This window comes from Electrophorus electricus, chromosome 20, assembly GCF_041902795.1.
Source record: "Electrophorus electricus isolate QZ-2024a chromosome 20, ASM4190279v1, whole genome shotgun sequence".
Classification (NCBI taxonomy): domain Eukaryota; kingdom Metazoa; phylum Chordata; class Actinopteri; order Gymnotiformes; family Gymnotidae; genus Electrophorus; species Electrophorus electricus.
This window is the reverse complement of record NC_137516.1, coordinates 4,938,546-4,954,341: the sequence shown is the minus strand read 5'-3', so window position 1 is coordinate 4,954,341 and position 15,796 is coordinate 4,938,546. Positions and strand designations below refer to the sequence as shown.

At 42.9% G+C, this 15,796-nt stretch overlaps 1 protein-coding gene across 6 annotated transcripts in view; it reads right to left on the bottom strand.

Annotated features, from left to right (window-relative positions):
• plch2a (phospholipase C, eta 2a) overlaps nt 1-15,796 on the bottom strand; it is a 94,365-nt gene that overhangs the window by 60,010 nt on the left and 18,559 nt on the right. The window lies entirely within an intron of this gene.

The window sequence follows — 15,796 nt, the reverse complement described above, 5'->3', positions numbered from 1 at the left end:
CGCAAACCCAGGGGGATGCCAGATGCTGCATCATCAAATGCCGAGATTCAGACCTCAGAAAGGGAACGTGATGCCCACTGCTTTATTGCCTCATCACTTCAGACGAAGCCTTCTCCCGATGTCACCTGCGATTCTGCACAGCGCATCCTCAAAGGGGACGTCGACGAAATGTACCGTCCTCTTCCTCGCAGCCATATTAACAGATGATTGATCGTCAGACATAAAAAGCAGCCAAATTGTTGCCTAAAAGAAGAAGGGCGAGTCCGTCCTAGTGACAGTGTGAGAAGACGGCTGCTTATTAGTGCCTGCCAAAGCCGAATGCCTGAAGTTTCATTATTTGGCCCAGCTAGGCAGCAGCCGTGCAGCGTGATCAGCCCAAGTCACATGAGTTGCCTTTTGTATCTGTGTGCTATTGTGGCTAGATGTTTAGAAGTTTCTGTCTCCTCCTAACCCTTCTCTCCACATGTTCTTTGCATGTCTGTGCTTTTGGTGTTGGCTGAGCGGAACAACTGTCGAAAAACAAGGATCTGGTCCAAAATCTAACCTGATCTCATTTCAGCACTGATATCTGGCCTTGAAATGCACATAGATCTTGGCATGGAACGTTTTAGTGGAATATATGCATGCGTGCAATCCACTTCGGAATGGGGTCATAGGTGTGGACAAGCTCATGCTGTGTCTGAATGTCACACAGCGGCGTTAACACACTGAGCGAATTCCAATGAGACAATGTCATATCCTTAGCAGAACCCTCCCAGGAGCTGAAAATAATGACTTACCCATCAGTGTCTGGTGTGGGAGGAGGGGACATTTGTACAGTGTCAATGCAAAGTAAGGAATGATCTGTATGTGGGTTTAATGTAGCCACAGTTAATTTTAATTTTAAAATAGCTGCAATTTGAACAGTCCAGCCGGGCGCACACTTCACATTTATAACAGATGTAAAAAGGGCTTTCAATTTTAAGCTGTTAATGCATTAGTAATAGGTTGATATCTAATTATGAACCAATTTTCAGTCTGAATTGGTGAAATAGTAAATAGTTATATAATATTCAGTGAATAACTTAATAGTTAATTTCAAACAATCTGTAAATACATGATGCTGAAAGCAGGCAATTGGCCTGAACGGATTCGACTTGGGAGGTGTTATGTTTTAGACTCTGCAGCCAAGGTGCTCAAATCTGACCCTCGTTTCTAAATCTGGTCCTGGCGGGCCATTTTGTCCTCGTATCGGACTCCTAGGTAAAAGACGTGAGGAACATCTGAAGGACCCAGAAGTGGAGTGCCATGCCTTGACATTGAATAATGCAAAGAAAACTAGTTCATATTAAATTTTAAACAGCACAATATCAATGTTTTAACTTAAGAGGAGTTCAGAAAATCAATATTTGGTAAAATAGCTGCAGTTTTCAGTCCCAGCTTTCATGCGTATTGGCCTGCTCTCAACCAGTCTTTCATACTGCTCGTTAAATAAGATTTGTTTCACCTACTCAGTACCTCATTAAGTAGAATGAGTGGTGCCTTCATTTCTTCCAGAGCTGTTTATATAAATGCTGTGCCGGCAGGTTTTCTAACCTTTCGGATGAGGGTTGGAAAAAGTGGATGTAAAAACAACCATCAACCTGTTCATGTAGGTTCATCAACCTGTAGGCTTCTTTACATATTCTTGGTTACTACAGGATGCATTTCTGTTCATCATCACTAAGCAAAACTGCTCATTAATATACCGCGTACGCTCACTGCTGTGCATGTGGCCCTGTGGTGACATTTTGAATGGTTCTGTAATGCAAGTCTACTAGAAATCTGACCAATGAAATGAATGAAATGAATGGTTTTCAAACAGGGCTTAGCCTATAGCAGCCTGGCCCTTCTCAGCATTCTGAAGGAAGAACTACAGCACTATTAACAAGCTGTCATGAACGTTACGCTCGCCAGCGAACTTCGAATATCAGCTACAAGTGAGACAGATATTTAAAAGCCATTTGCAAGGCTACCCTTCAGTGTCCATTTCACAATTCAGCGAGCTTGGGCACTGTCTCTAAATCTTAGCAAGAAAGGAAGAAGCGATGTCCGTTGTTTCTGTAAGACGGATTACGAGAGGCGTGCCTGGCTAACAACCGCACACGCAACCGTTGAGGGCTGCACTGCGCCCCACTCATACGGTACAGACGCTGTTGCGATGTTGCATTGCGTGAAAACACAATTTAGCTTCATTGCTGTTCTTACAGATTTGTACTGACCGCCCGACTGACTCACAAATCACTTGTCATCCCCTCCGAGATGTGACAAAAGACAGCCGCATCCAAAGAGCCGCCAGAAGCAAGGCTTTCTGGTTGACAGGAAACGCAGTACGTCAAACCCTTAGCACCAGTGCGACTAGAAGAAAAATGAACTGCACTTTTCATCTCAACTATTCTGCTACAAAACATGAATTATTTAGATGAGCGTTTGTTATCAGAATGCATCCTAATACCATCAAAGAAACCAAGCACATTATGCTCACCCCGGCATCAGGGGTTTATAGTACTCTTTGGATCTACTCATATATTTTTGACTGCATGGTCTCCTTTTGTCTTGCAGACACAAGATATGGTGGCTAACCATAGCGGACAAAGTGCTGATACCCTCCACGGCCCTCAATGTACACTGCCAGGAGCAAACAGAATATGGGTCACCTAAGAACCCACAGGGTCCTGCTCTGAGCCCACTGGAGCCATAGAAAGTTTGTAATTAGTAATGGGCTGGAAACCACTTCTGGATCAGGAAACTGTAAAACATTTAGAGAACATCCAACAGCAGCAGAACGCGGCACAGCAAGAACACAGACTCGAGTCAACGAGACAATAACATTCTCTGTAGATTGTGTACATATATACCCAACCATATACATTGTACATTGTGTATATAATCATAATATACATATATTGTACATACATTGTTAATATATTTTGTACATACATAGAATATATATATTTATCTTGCATATATATTTTTTTTCTCTATGTACCCCTGTTTCTCTTCCTCAGTTTGGACCGAGCACTCTCCACCATTTCACTGCGAGTTATACTGTGTATGACTGTGTATGTGACGAATAAACCGAACCTGAACTTTTAAACCACGGTCTGAAGTCAAAGAAGCCATAGCTCAACACATTGTTTAGCTGTAGCGCTTAGGAAGGCATGTGCAAGACGTTATGTGTCTGACTACAGAAGAAGAGAGCGAGACAGAACCAGCAAAGAGACAGAGAGAGAGACAGAGAGAGAGAGAGAGACAGAGAGAGAGAGAGAGAGAGACAGAGAGAGAGAGAGAGAGAGAGACAGAGAGAGAGAGAGAGAGACAGAGAGAGAGACAGAGAGAGAGAGAGACAGAGAGAGAGAGAGAGACAGAGAGAGAGAGAGAGAGAGAGAGAGAGACAGAGAGAGAGAGAGAGAGACAGAGAGAGACAGAGAGAGAGACAGAGAGAGAGAGAGAGACAGAGAGAGACAGAGAGAGACAGAGAGAGAGAGAGAGAGAGAGAGAGAGACAGAGAGAGAGAGACAGAGAGAGACAGAGAGAGAGACAGAGAGAGAGAGAGAGAGAGAGAGAGAGAGAGAGAGACAGAGAGAGAGAGAGAGAGTCAGAGAGAGACAGAGAGAGACAGAGAGAGAGAGAGAGAGAGAGAGAGGTGGAGAGGAACTTGAGCTCTTTGTCCTCACAGTGTCTTCCTTGCTCTACTTCTTTGCCCTCCTCCCCTAGCAGCAGTGCCATTCTTGCTTAGGGGGCTGCACAGAAGGGAAAGCAGAGGTGGAGAAGATGGCAAAAAGGAGGGGCATGGATGGAGAGCAAAGGTTAAGGCCATGGCAGAAGATGACAGCTGGATAGCCCCAGCTACAGTGCCCAAGGGAACAATTACACCAGCCTCTCTCTCGCTCTCTCTCTCTCTCACACACACCCCATTATAGTTTCATAGATGACATTGGATTTGTGTATCCACAGAGTACCTTCACCCTGGCCTTCAGGCAGAGTGTGTACTCTATAGTAGGAAAGGAGAGTACCTTCATATGGCTTATTAAGGAAGCACTTCATAACAAACCTCCCTTCCAGTAGTTCAACAGAAGAATATGAGCTACCAGGACAGAACTGTATATTTATGTTCTACAGTCCTCATAGACTATAAAACATCCCCACAGATGTAGCTATGTCAAGCATGAAGCCATAGATTCGACGTCAAACAACCTAGATTAAATCACTCAAAGCTGGAGAAATGACAAAATGCACTCAGTTGATGGAAAGTGCTACATCTTTTCAACATCAATTTCATGAGCAGGTGATATTGATTCATCTGAACGTTTCCTCTTAAGCACAGTGTCTCTGCTCAGGGTATCTCATTGTAAACACCACATTTTTGGTGCTAGTTTAAATGTACATTAAATGCATAAAAAAATACACCCCCATGTCAAATGCTCCTCAACAGTAGACACATTGCTGTCAATGCTATTTATGTATGTAAATGTGGTTATGTGATTGGCGGATGGCAGCCGGGGCAATATTTACTCACTGGCAGCTATAGGCTGAGAGATCTATGCCTAAAGTCACGTAATGATAATGTGCATGACGTAACCAAGGCTACATCCTCTTGTTTCACGCAACAGGTCTTCAGTTACCTGATCTCTTCTTGCTCACGCCGAGTAAACAGGAACCCCGGTGGTCTTGCACAATTCAGTTAACGTCAGTTAAATTTATAACTAGTGTTGTGTTCTGTATTGACCTCCAGGATGGTGCTCTCACAGAGAATGATTTATGCCCACAATGTTTCGGCTGCAACCTGAGTGGTGTATTGCAGCCAATGCCAGACCTGACAATCGAGGGCCACTGACATTAGAAAACTATAGCACTTTTAAGAATGTTTTTAACCACTGGAGGTCCAGAATTGGCACAGGTGTCTGCCCTTTTTTGCAATGTCAAATTAAATTGAATAGAAGCCCTCTGGCTGAACATGAGAGTCCACAACTTTTACTGCTCTTCTGGCCAGGAGGGAACTGATTTCCTGGGTCAGTACCAATGTCCCAGCGGAGTCTTGAATGACAGTGACCCCTGAATGAGAAATGACAGCAGTTCAGTGACAAAACTGCTGCCTGTAGCCTTCTGACATGGTCCCCATCATTGTGCACTTCCAAAAGGCCAGGTGCTGGGCCCCATCACAAGCCAGGCTCTGTTAGCGCTGGGTTTCCTGACTGCCTCCCAATGGGGTGGGTGGCGTACTATGTGCAAAGATTGTGCTGTTTGTCTTGGATGGCATAACCAGGGGCTTTGGTAGGGGCCTGGTTGAGTTCTGGCATAACTGGGCTTGACCTCCCATTGGAAAAGGTGTATGGAAGAAAGGGCCCCAAACGCACACTCTACAACTTGTGCGATTCAGGGATGAATCCAGTGTCATTTTCTCTGCGGGGATGAAAACAAGGCCAGCCAGAAAGAAAAGAGTGTGGCATGAGTCTGACAATGAGATCTGAGGACAAAGGGCTGGCATTCAGAACCCAAGATCCTCGTCTGGGAAGACCACCTTGTTTGTGGTTCGCTGGGGACTGAGCACCTAGCACACCTGTATAGGCAGAGTCACACAGAGTCTGTGTTCGATTCTGCTGCGAAGAAGATATCAAAATCTCCATCCACAGTTTGCGTAGTCTGCTGTGGGGGCACTGGAGAGCCTACAGGACTGCTAAAGTCCAATGTGTCACCACTCAGTGTTCCCAAGAAGCATTTTATTTCAGGATTATCTGATGAGAGCAACTTGTTTAGTTAAATTCAGAGTGGATTTCTTTTTCTTCAATGATGCCATGGAATTGTTGGCCAAGTGGTGTTTAGTTTCCCAGTGTTACAGGGCAGTGGAAACCCTGCCTTGATCTCAACCTCTCAGCAGCTTGCAGAGACATTCTAAGCGGACAATAATGGGCATAATTCTCACCCGTGGTATCAGTCCAGGGTGTTTAGGACATTATGTGAAGCAACCATAAGAAATCACTGCTAGAGAACTTGAAATAAAACAAAAAGCTCAATGCCAAGCCAAAAGCAAGCTAGGTTAGAGGTGCTAGCAATAGCACAAGCTAATTCTCTGCCACAAGAAGCAACAAGAAAGCCATTGTTGAGTGATCTCAAGATGGTGATGCAAGTTTATTCTCCAAGAAAGAAGGCTGTAGTTGAATGAACATTTGCCCAACTTTAGGCTCCACTTCAGTCTTCAACAAAATTCTAATCCGGGACCATGCTGTGCTCCAGGGATCATGTTCGAAAACAACGTGTTAGTCCAGTTCATCATCATCACCAAGTGTGTCTCGAGTTACAAGCAGAAGGGAAAGAGGGCAAAAAAATTCTGTACAAAGTTGGTTTAGTAAGAAGAGAAAGCAGGAAGACGACACTAGAACATATAGCCTCGGTTACGTCACGCGCTGTTTTGCTGAGTAACTGTTTGGTAAACGTCTCTCAGTAAGTAGCTGTTAGAGCTCAGATTCAGCCACTGTGTAAGCACAGCCCTGGTGGTCAAGAGATGTAACACAACTGATATGGTCTTGGTTAAAACCAATACTTCATGTTTGGGAGTGGCACTACTCAAAATTTTGGTCCTATGGACAGAGTTTACCTGCTGTGTATCTGTAAAATTCATTAAATTAGCATGCTAATTAAATATTGCTATTAGAAAGCTCACTGTATTTGTGTGACATGAGAGATGTCTCAACCAGACGCATTGTTTATGAACAAGAATCCGGAAAGTAATGAGTCGAGACTGTAATGAAGCTATGCGATGTGTTTTATTATACTGAGGATTGGTTCGAGGAGCTGAATTTGCCTCTGCTCATGCTTCATACTGGGCGAATCCGGTCCCAACTCTCAGAGAATGCTTAATGCCCATTGTGTTTAGTGCTTCAGTTGTAGCACCAATACAGCATTTGTTTACTTTTTCATTATTTTTGCCCATGATGCAAGTCTGAAAAGTTGCTGCAGAAGCACACAAACTATACAGAAGGGTGTCCTTCACGTAGCCTACTGTAGCTGCATTCAGCACCACGAGCAAAAAAAACCCTACAACCCTTCCATATTAGGGCAAGTCCCATATCAGAGCTCCAGGCTTCAAGTTCAGCACCTTATTAGATAGATTACTGCTTTTGACACCATACCAAAAGTAAGTCCCGTTCAGCAGCTGAGCGGAGATGGATGGCTGTCTCATTAGAGCAGTGGCAGGCGGGAGCTGTGGGCCGTGCGGAGATATTCCGTCCTCAGCAGGAGCAGATTATGCTTCCTAGGCTGCGCCGCTGCGCTGTGTTATTGTGAATGAGCACAATTAGCGGAAATGACACCATCTGCTCGCAGTCGGCCATTTATCTAAAGAGGCTTATCAGGCAGAGGAAGACAGGATAGTGAAGCTCTCCTATGTACTCTACTCTCTTGTATATCTGACTGTCTACTGATTCCTCACCTTTCCTGCTTACTCTCGCTCTCTCGCTCTCTCACTCTCTCTCTTGCAGTTTCCCCTGCATTTTCACTCTGCTCTCTTGTTCCTCCTTTCTCGTTTACAGACTTTCTCCTTCGCAGTCCGTGTGTTTGTTTGTGTGTGTTTGTTTGTGTGTGTGTGTGTGTGGTTGCTATATAACCTGGAGAACAAGATCAGGGTTTATTTGAGGATCACGATAGAGCTTCTCAGAAGGAACCTTATTCTGTCACACAGATACAGATCACAGTCACACACACACATGCACACACACACACACACACACACAAACACACACACATGCACGCACATAAACAACACACACACATACATATGCACGCACACACTCGCACAGAAAACACACACGTACATACACAAACACACTCACACACAAACACACACATACATACACAAACACACGCATACACACACATACACGCATACACATACTTACACACATACACACAATCATACACATACTTACATACAGACACACACACACACACACACACACACACATGCACGCACGCATGCGCATGCACCCACACCCACACACCCACACACCTTGAGAGGAAACAAGCCCATGCAGTAAAAACAGAAAAACAGCAACTGGATACTGCACCAAAGTATATATTTATATCTAATCTCCCAATGAATATGTATTTATATGCATTTATTTATATCTCCTCATGAACAGAAAATTCTCATGCAGAATTTTTCCTTTCTTATTCCAATCTCTTACAGACAATCAGTGAGCTTCATAGGAAGCGCTGTAGACATTCGGAAAAATGCCAGTACCAACACTACAGCAGGATTAAAACAGCAAATACCTGCCTTTTCTAACTCTGGGGTTGCACTTCCAGGAGCTCTGTTCTTTATATAGGATCCACCCTGTGCCTACTGTGGGACTCCAGCCATGCTAACTCCCCTTATTAACGATAGAAGAGGATGACAAGATATGACATTACATGTTGGAGGAGGTCGTGGAAGGGAAAATGAGAAAGCGAGTCAGCGGTGAAGCAAACAGGCAGGAGAGAGGGGGAGAGAGAGAGGGAGAGATTTGTTCATCCTTGCGTCCTTCCCCTGGTCTCATTTCGATATCTCCTCTTCTGTCCTGCTGTATATCATCCTTGAACCTCCTCCCCTTTCTTCTCTTCTCTGTACCACGTGACGGCAGCACAAGGTACAAAATCGCAGACGACACACTATAATGCGCAAGTGCGTTGAGCAACTTGTGATCGTGAAACTCCATCCAGTACAGAAGCTCTAAGAGACTGATTATGCAGCCATATTCCCCAAATACATACTTGGCTTTGAAAAGGTAAAAGTGCTGTGTGTAGAGAGGGACCCACGCTGGGAGAACACCAGCCAAAGTGTGGAGTTACTCAGCCTGCTCCAGCTATGTGATTACATAGTAAAGCATCTCGGGTCCACAGCACCAGGTGCAGTAGGACATTTAAGGGCTTGCACACTTGTACACACACAAACGCACACTCTCACAGACACACACACACACACATTCACAAATGCACACACACACACACAAATGCACACACTCGGAGACACAAATGCACACACACACTCACAGAAATGTACACACTCTCACATACACGTTTTTAGCCTGAGGTCACATCAATTGACAGATGAAATCCCCACACACACACACACACACAAACGCGAGCATTTACTCTCTCCAACCCGTGAACGGCACGTGGTATGTGCAATGCCAACATCATAATCCGCAAACCACCAAATAATTATTTGGCTTTAGCTCAAGGTAAAGAATAGCACAGTGCACAGACAAAATGAACCAGAGCTGAGGCCACTAAATTTATGTGATAAGGCAAAGAGGAGCTTTTATTCGGTGAGCCATAAGCCTAAATTTGGGGACACAGAAAGGCAAACCTCCACTTGCGCACGGCAGGACGCTCGAGGCCCGAGGAACCGTTTTGAGAGGTGGGTTCCCCTGCCCTGCCGCTCTGCTCCACCAGTCTTCACAAGCACACAGGGCTTTAACGAATCAGGCCATCGCCACCACAAATGTCATGCTCAAATATAGCTCCGCAGCACAGGTCGAGTTTGAACTGAAATCGTTCAGATCAAAACCTCCAATGAACGCTTTAATTGAACTGACGATCCACAGGAGGGGATGAATGAGATTCACTGAAATCGAATCTAAGGTTTGGATGAGGGTGAAATTACGGCTTTCAGAAGCCCCAGGCTGTTCATGCCACAGTACCGCAATTTGAATCCCTGCAGAAGAATAGAATTATTGCTTTTTGTCCTTCTTTATTTATTTTTTCTTATTCTGTGGGCAGTGCAAATCAGCACCAAAAACGAAAGGGTCCCGAAATTTGGGTCGGATTAAGGATTACCTTCCTCAGGAAAAGTTATTGAACAGAGTTCCACTGAGAGACGATTCACAGTTTGGATTAAAGTTTTGGCATTTCATTATTCATCTCTGACTCAATACTAAAGCAAGTGTTACATTACAATTTCCACCTGTCCTGCTGTAAATTCCTGCAATGATCATTTTTGTAAATAAAAGTCAGGTCCCACTGGGCCATACATTTCCTCTGCTTCCTCTTTAAGACATCTCAAACAGTTGTTCCCTAGCAGCCCTGACTTCCTTTGCTCCCCTCAAAGGATCTCCGTGCTACACGGGCTCTTCCATAGTGGCCTGGAGGCTTCGTTGATCTTAGCTCAAAGCTTCCACCTTCAAAGGGCTTCCTGACCTTTTCGGAGAGCAGCACAGGCCTTGACCTTTCCGCAGAGCCAGAGCAGGTTTGCACGGGTACAAAGCAGCGAGGAACGCTGACTGGCCGCCATGGCCGGAAAGGGCATGGGCGGATTAAGACGCAGAGAGCTCAGAAGCGGCGTTTTGCCTCCCGCTTGCACTTCAGACGGACCTGAACACGATGAGTAATTAATAAGCACGATATGCTTTAAAGAGGAGCTTGACCCAAGGCAAAGCTAATCTAGCCAAGAGTCAGGGCCAGCCAGGCAGGACAAAGGGCATGATTGCACTGGCTTCAGGGTGTCTGCTCTAAGGTATACAAAGGTTTTGCTACATATTTGCAGTATTTCCATTTTTGGGGGTTGGGAGCAGCTCGCACGCCGTTACTTTAGGGAGGAGTTATCCTTTCTAAAACACACAAATATAGTTCGCAGGTGCTTAGACACATTTCGGGAGGCTTTCATTTTAATGAACTGCCTGCAAATAACAATAATAGTTGATATAATTATGGTAATACCTAATTCCACTGAAACATTTGTGTTGTTACTAAAAATGAAAGTGATTTTCCCTGAGTTGCAGCAAAAATGAATGACTACTGTAAACTGTCTTTATATATAATTATGCTTTCAAGTTTTTGTGCTATATGCTGTACATGCTGTAACCATTGATTACATTCTGCACAGAAGTGGTATGAAACATGTAATATAACAAATCTATTGTTATGATGAAGTGTTGCCTGTTTGCCTTTGAAGATTTTATTAATTTTATACATATTCCTTTTTCATATCTTTTTATGAATTCTTTGAGAGGTCAGATTTAAACACTAAGTAGTTATTTTGTAAGAAACCACACCAACCTTGATATAAATGTGCCTACAAGATCACTTCCTCTGCAGCTCACATAATGTAATGCACACTGTCTGTCAATAAATATTTTAAGTGGATGTCTCTCAGCAGCAATACAATTCGTTCAGTGCTGGTAATTTGTGATTACCCAGAATGCATGCTGTATAAGGAGTGCTTAAGTAGCTGAAATGGAGTTGGTCCAAACAAACTGAAACCTGGGAGAGCAAAATGGAGGGGCACGAATGTTTATCATCTCAGAATCTTAGAAGTTCTGCCTCTCTCTGTTGCTCAGCTCTTGTAGAGGTAGCCATTACAGGTGTACAGGAGTGGGTGTCTGTGTATGTGTGTGTATGAAAGAGAGAGACAAAGAGAGGGAGAGACAGAAAAAGAGCAGGAAATAATGAAAAAGTATGAAAGAATAAGAAGAATAATGGAGTAGATGAGTTACCAAGTCTGTGACCGGGAAGGAAAAGCTAAAAGGTGAGAAAAATCACACATATGTGATATACAATCACTCTCTGCTTTCTGCGTCTGACCCAAACTTCATTTAATTGCATAACGAATTCCCAGGTATAGCGAGTATCATTTATAGCTCATGCATTAATGATCAAATGGATAAATAGAAAAAAACTAAACAAAACATGCAAAAAAACGAACTAAATTTGACTGCGTTCGAGCAGAGCAACTGAAGATTCATATTACATTCACTTGATTTAAAAGGCCTGGTGGAAGATTGCCAGATGAGTGCAGCTCAAATACGAGGATGATTATTTCACACATGCCTGCAAGTTGCCAAATCTCCAGAAGAATAAAACAGGATCACTTCCGTCAAATGAAAGGAGATGAAATCAAACTAGCACAATCGCAGATGTTTGCCATGAGAGGTTCCAGAAGGTGAAGGGAAATGACTCATTGGGAGGGTAAAGGGTATTATGATAGTTGTATAATAGTCAAACCAGTTTAGCAGACAACTTTATTCATCAGTTTGCTCTAACTCTGGCTACCAACATTATGCATTTGATGTGCTGGGAAGCGGTTTACTGAGCTGACGGCTGGTTCGTTAGAAAACGGCCATCAGCGCTGTCCGATTTATTGTGCTATGCGCTAATTCTCCTGTTAGATGTTAGATGAAGATTCTAAACCATACATCTATAAGCACTATTATAATCATGTACATCTAATGAAGACTAACATAAGTTTCAAAGATGATTTGTATGCGTTTGCAAATTTGTGCCAAAGAAGAAATGTAATGTTCGATCAGACACACTGTTGATGCCATAAAACCTTCCATTTGCAAGTATCAGTTTGGAAAGGCTATGGGTTCACCATAATCAAGCACAGGAAAACATGGCTGAATTCCCATGAAGGTCATCCATGCAGAGTCCAAATGCTTCTCTTTCTTTCTTATATGACAATGGTGAAAACATCGTCAAAGCCTTGGATGACTGCATTTCTCTTGTACAGGGTTACATAGTGTCACACAGTAATTTTTAGAGAGAGATGGAAAATGGTTAATGCAGTTCCAACCGTAAGCTGTCAAAGGATTCCTTGTTTTCTAGTCAAAACACCTGCTTTGAAAGTGGGGAGTTGCATATGTTCTTAGAGAAATAATCACACACACACAAACAGGGCCAACACTCTAGCCTTTAAATAACTGGACGACAGCTTTTTTTGTGCTGTTTTGGCTCTGCAACACAGCACACTGGATTTAAAATGAAACAATTACTATAAAAGTTAAGGTACAGAGTGCCAGCTTTATGAGGGTTTTTGCATCTGCGTCGGCTCAATTACCCAGTAATCAAATCTCAACCAAGTGAAACCTTCACACTTCCCCCTCCTCACTTCATTCCATGAAACCATTAATACTGGTGTCATTTTAACATAATCTAAAAATAATCTCCTGCAAATACTTTGAGCAAAAGATGTTGTAAGATCTACTTCTCAACGATTTCTTCTGCGCTAGATGTCTTCCCTAGTCATGCTCTGCTACACCTGCACTGTAGCCATTTCCTGTTGGTTTTGAACGCTTTCGCCTCCAGGCTGTTCTGTGGAAGGTGAAATGCCTGCTCAGGTGACCTGCCTGGCAAGTGAAAACAATCCTGGCCAACTGAAAAACTATCAGCTTGATTTAGTAGCATGTTTTAGACACTTCTAGATGTTAAGATGAAGCTCCATCTACTGAGATTTTAAACACTTGGTATAAGAAAAATGTATTTATTTATAATAAAGTATATCCTGTGATGGTAGGTCCTCTTTTAAAGACCTTGCCCAATCTAAGATGATGATGATGATTATTATTATTTGCATTTATATAGAGCCTTTCTCAAACTCAAGGACGCTTTACAAATATCGTTTTTTTTTATCTACAGACTTTTCATGTACGTTTTTAATGACCTGTAACAGTGGCCATGGTCTCTGATTTATCAGATTTTTATGGGTTTTTATGGATTTTTCTGCCTCATGCTTTATTGGCAGCCTCCTGATGGCCGGATTTGACTAATCTCCTGTTGATAAAATCCAGATGCAAATACCACTTCTTGGATTAACTCTAGACCTGTTACCTCTTTTCTGCAAGAACAAACGGTACAATGACACATAGCTAGCCAAGAAAAGATTTCCCAATGCCTTATGATTCCCTGGAATGGGGGAAGGGGGTTTTGGTACATTAAATATAGATTAAAATACCCTTGAATTAAAGATGACTTTCTGTATCTTAAGATCATAGTCATTCATTAATTTCAATGCCAGTGTTTTGGACTGGAAGGATAGAACAGCAAAAAATGTCGCTGACCAGTTACTACACTATACTGAATGTTTAAATCGCAGAAAGTCTGCAGCATCAAAGAGGATAAACAATGTCTACCTCCGCAACTATTTTTAATGGCCTCATGAAACATCTAAAGCTCCTTGGATTTGCAGAAGAATAACTGGCAGGCCGTCGGAATGGACAAACATCCTCATGCTGGCCACCTTCTGTTGGGTTTTTATATGGCGTTATAATCTGAAGAAAGATCTCCAGAAAGAGGTAATTTAGCGGCTCACAGAGACAGCGCAGGAATGGCTGACTGCGTGCAACTTGTCTGCCAGACCTCGGAGAGGAGGGGTGCAGGCAGAGCCAGAGCTGAGTCTGAACTCTAATGGAGCTTCACACTCAAGAGCTTTCCCTGCTTTAATTGCCGTGCTTTCTTCTGCTGATGGAATGCCACTCGCAGACGTCCCAAGTCTTTTTTTTAATGGTCGTTAGGCCCATGGACGCAGGCTGTCTGCATCAGCGATTTCAGAAATTAAAAATATGGTCGCAAAAGCATGGATATGCAAACAAAACTCCTATCCAAATATTAGTCAGCGGATGTTTAGGAATACGTATTGGGACAAGTCTTTGGAATGGTAAACATTTGAAAGCATATGAGTGGCCAGTTTTGCAAAGAAAGTTTAAGCTCATCCTTAGAGTCTGCAAATTTGAATTAACCACTCCATTTTTGTTTTTTGGGGGTTTTTTTGTATCAGATTGTCTCGAAAGATTTTTTTTTACATTTACAAAACGGCATTGGATACTTATTAAATGTACTCAGACCAAATTAAATGAGTGAGCTACATGTTTAATTAAAGCAGAAATGATTCTGGGGCCGCGTTGTCTGAATGGAGGGAAGACAGTTTGCCAGATGGTAGAGGTAATGATGCAGATCAGTGATGTGTTGTCAGACATGTCCAGTAGAAAAGACTGTTAAGTAACTGCTGAAAACATCTGGAAAGCAGAGCTTCCACAGCTGGCTGTGAAGGCCTACTGGCGATAAACACAATTAAATAGAACATCTATAAAACTGTTCTTTATAACTTTGGAACTAAAGAACTCTTGACAGTGTGACACTGATAGGGTATTTGTTACAAGAGCTAATTACACAGGAAATGATGACTGTATGATCAACGTGAGCAAAGTGACTCTTTGAATCAACCACACTTGTGAAACTATGGCTTCTGACATCCCCAGTGATGCCACAGAGCATCAGACATATCAGCGTTTCAGACATTCTCAAGTCTGGAGAGATCAGACGTGCATCCAACATCCACTGCCCGCAAAAACGGGCTGTGACATGCCAGAAATAATGGGTGGGCATTCAACTTTCATCTCATGGCTTTCTCACATCAAAACATGAAGCCCAAAGCCCTGCATTCTTCCACAACAAAGCCCGCCCTCTTCCACACAGATGCCTGCCATGTTCTTAGAAAGACGCCGTGTGAAAACTGAAGCTGCAACGCATATAGGAACATTTTCTAAATTAGGACAGTATGGGTATAGGTAAATAAATTACGCATGCATTTGAATAATATTTTCAAGTGTGAGAAAATGGACTTGCACTAACGTATACAGTTGTATGCATGTGTACAGCACAGCACTATTACACTGAAGATACGCATACATCTTCCCCATGCTCGCCATCCGGCGCTGTCCTTACTAGGTGGTGCTGAAATAGGAGTTTTTTAAAAAGCACATATATAGAAAATGTTATGTTTTAAATCTAAGAATACAGGCTTCCCCAAACCCATGTTTTTTGGGGTTTTTTTTTTTTTAGCTTTTTGTTAAGCTTGAAACATATTTCTAATTCACAGCCCTCTAATATTTCAATTTTTTGTCCAAGGGACATGACCAACCTGCAGGAGTCCCATTGAATTGCACATCCAGACCATGATATTATACCACTACCCCACCTATGTATTATACAGGAGTAAAGCTAAAGCACTGTTAGAGAAAAAAAA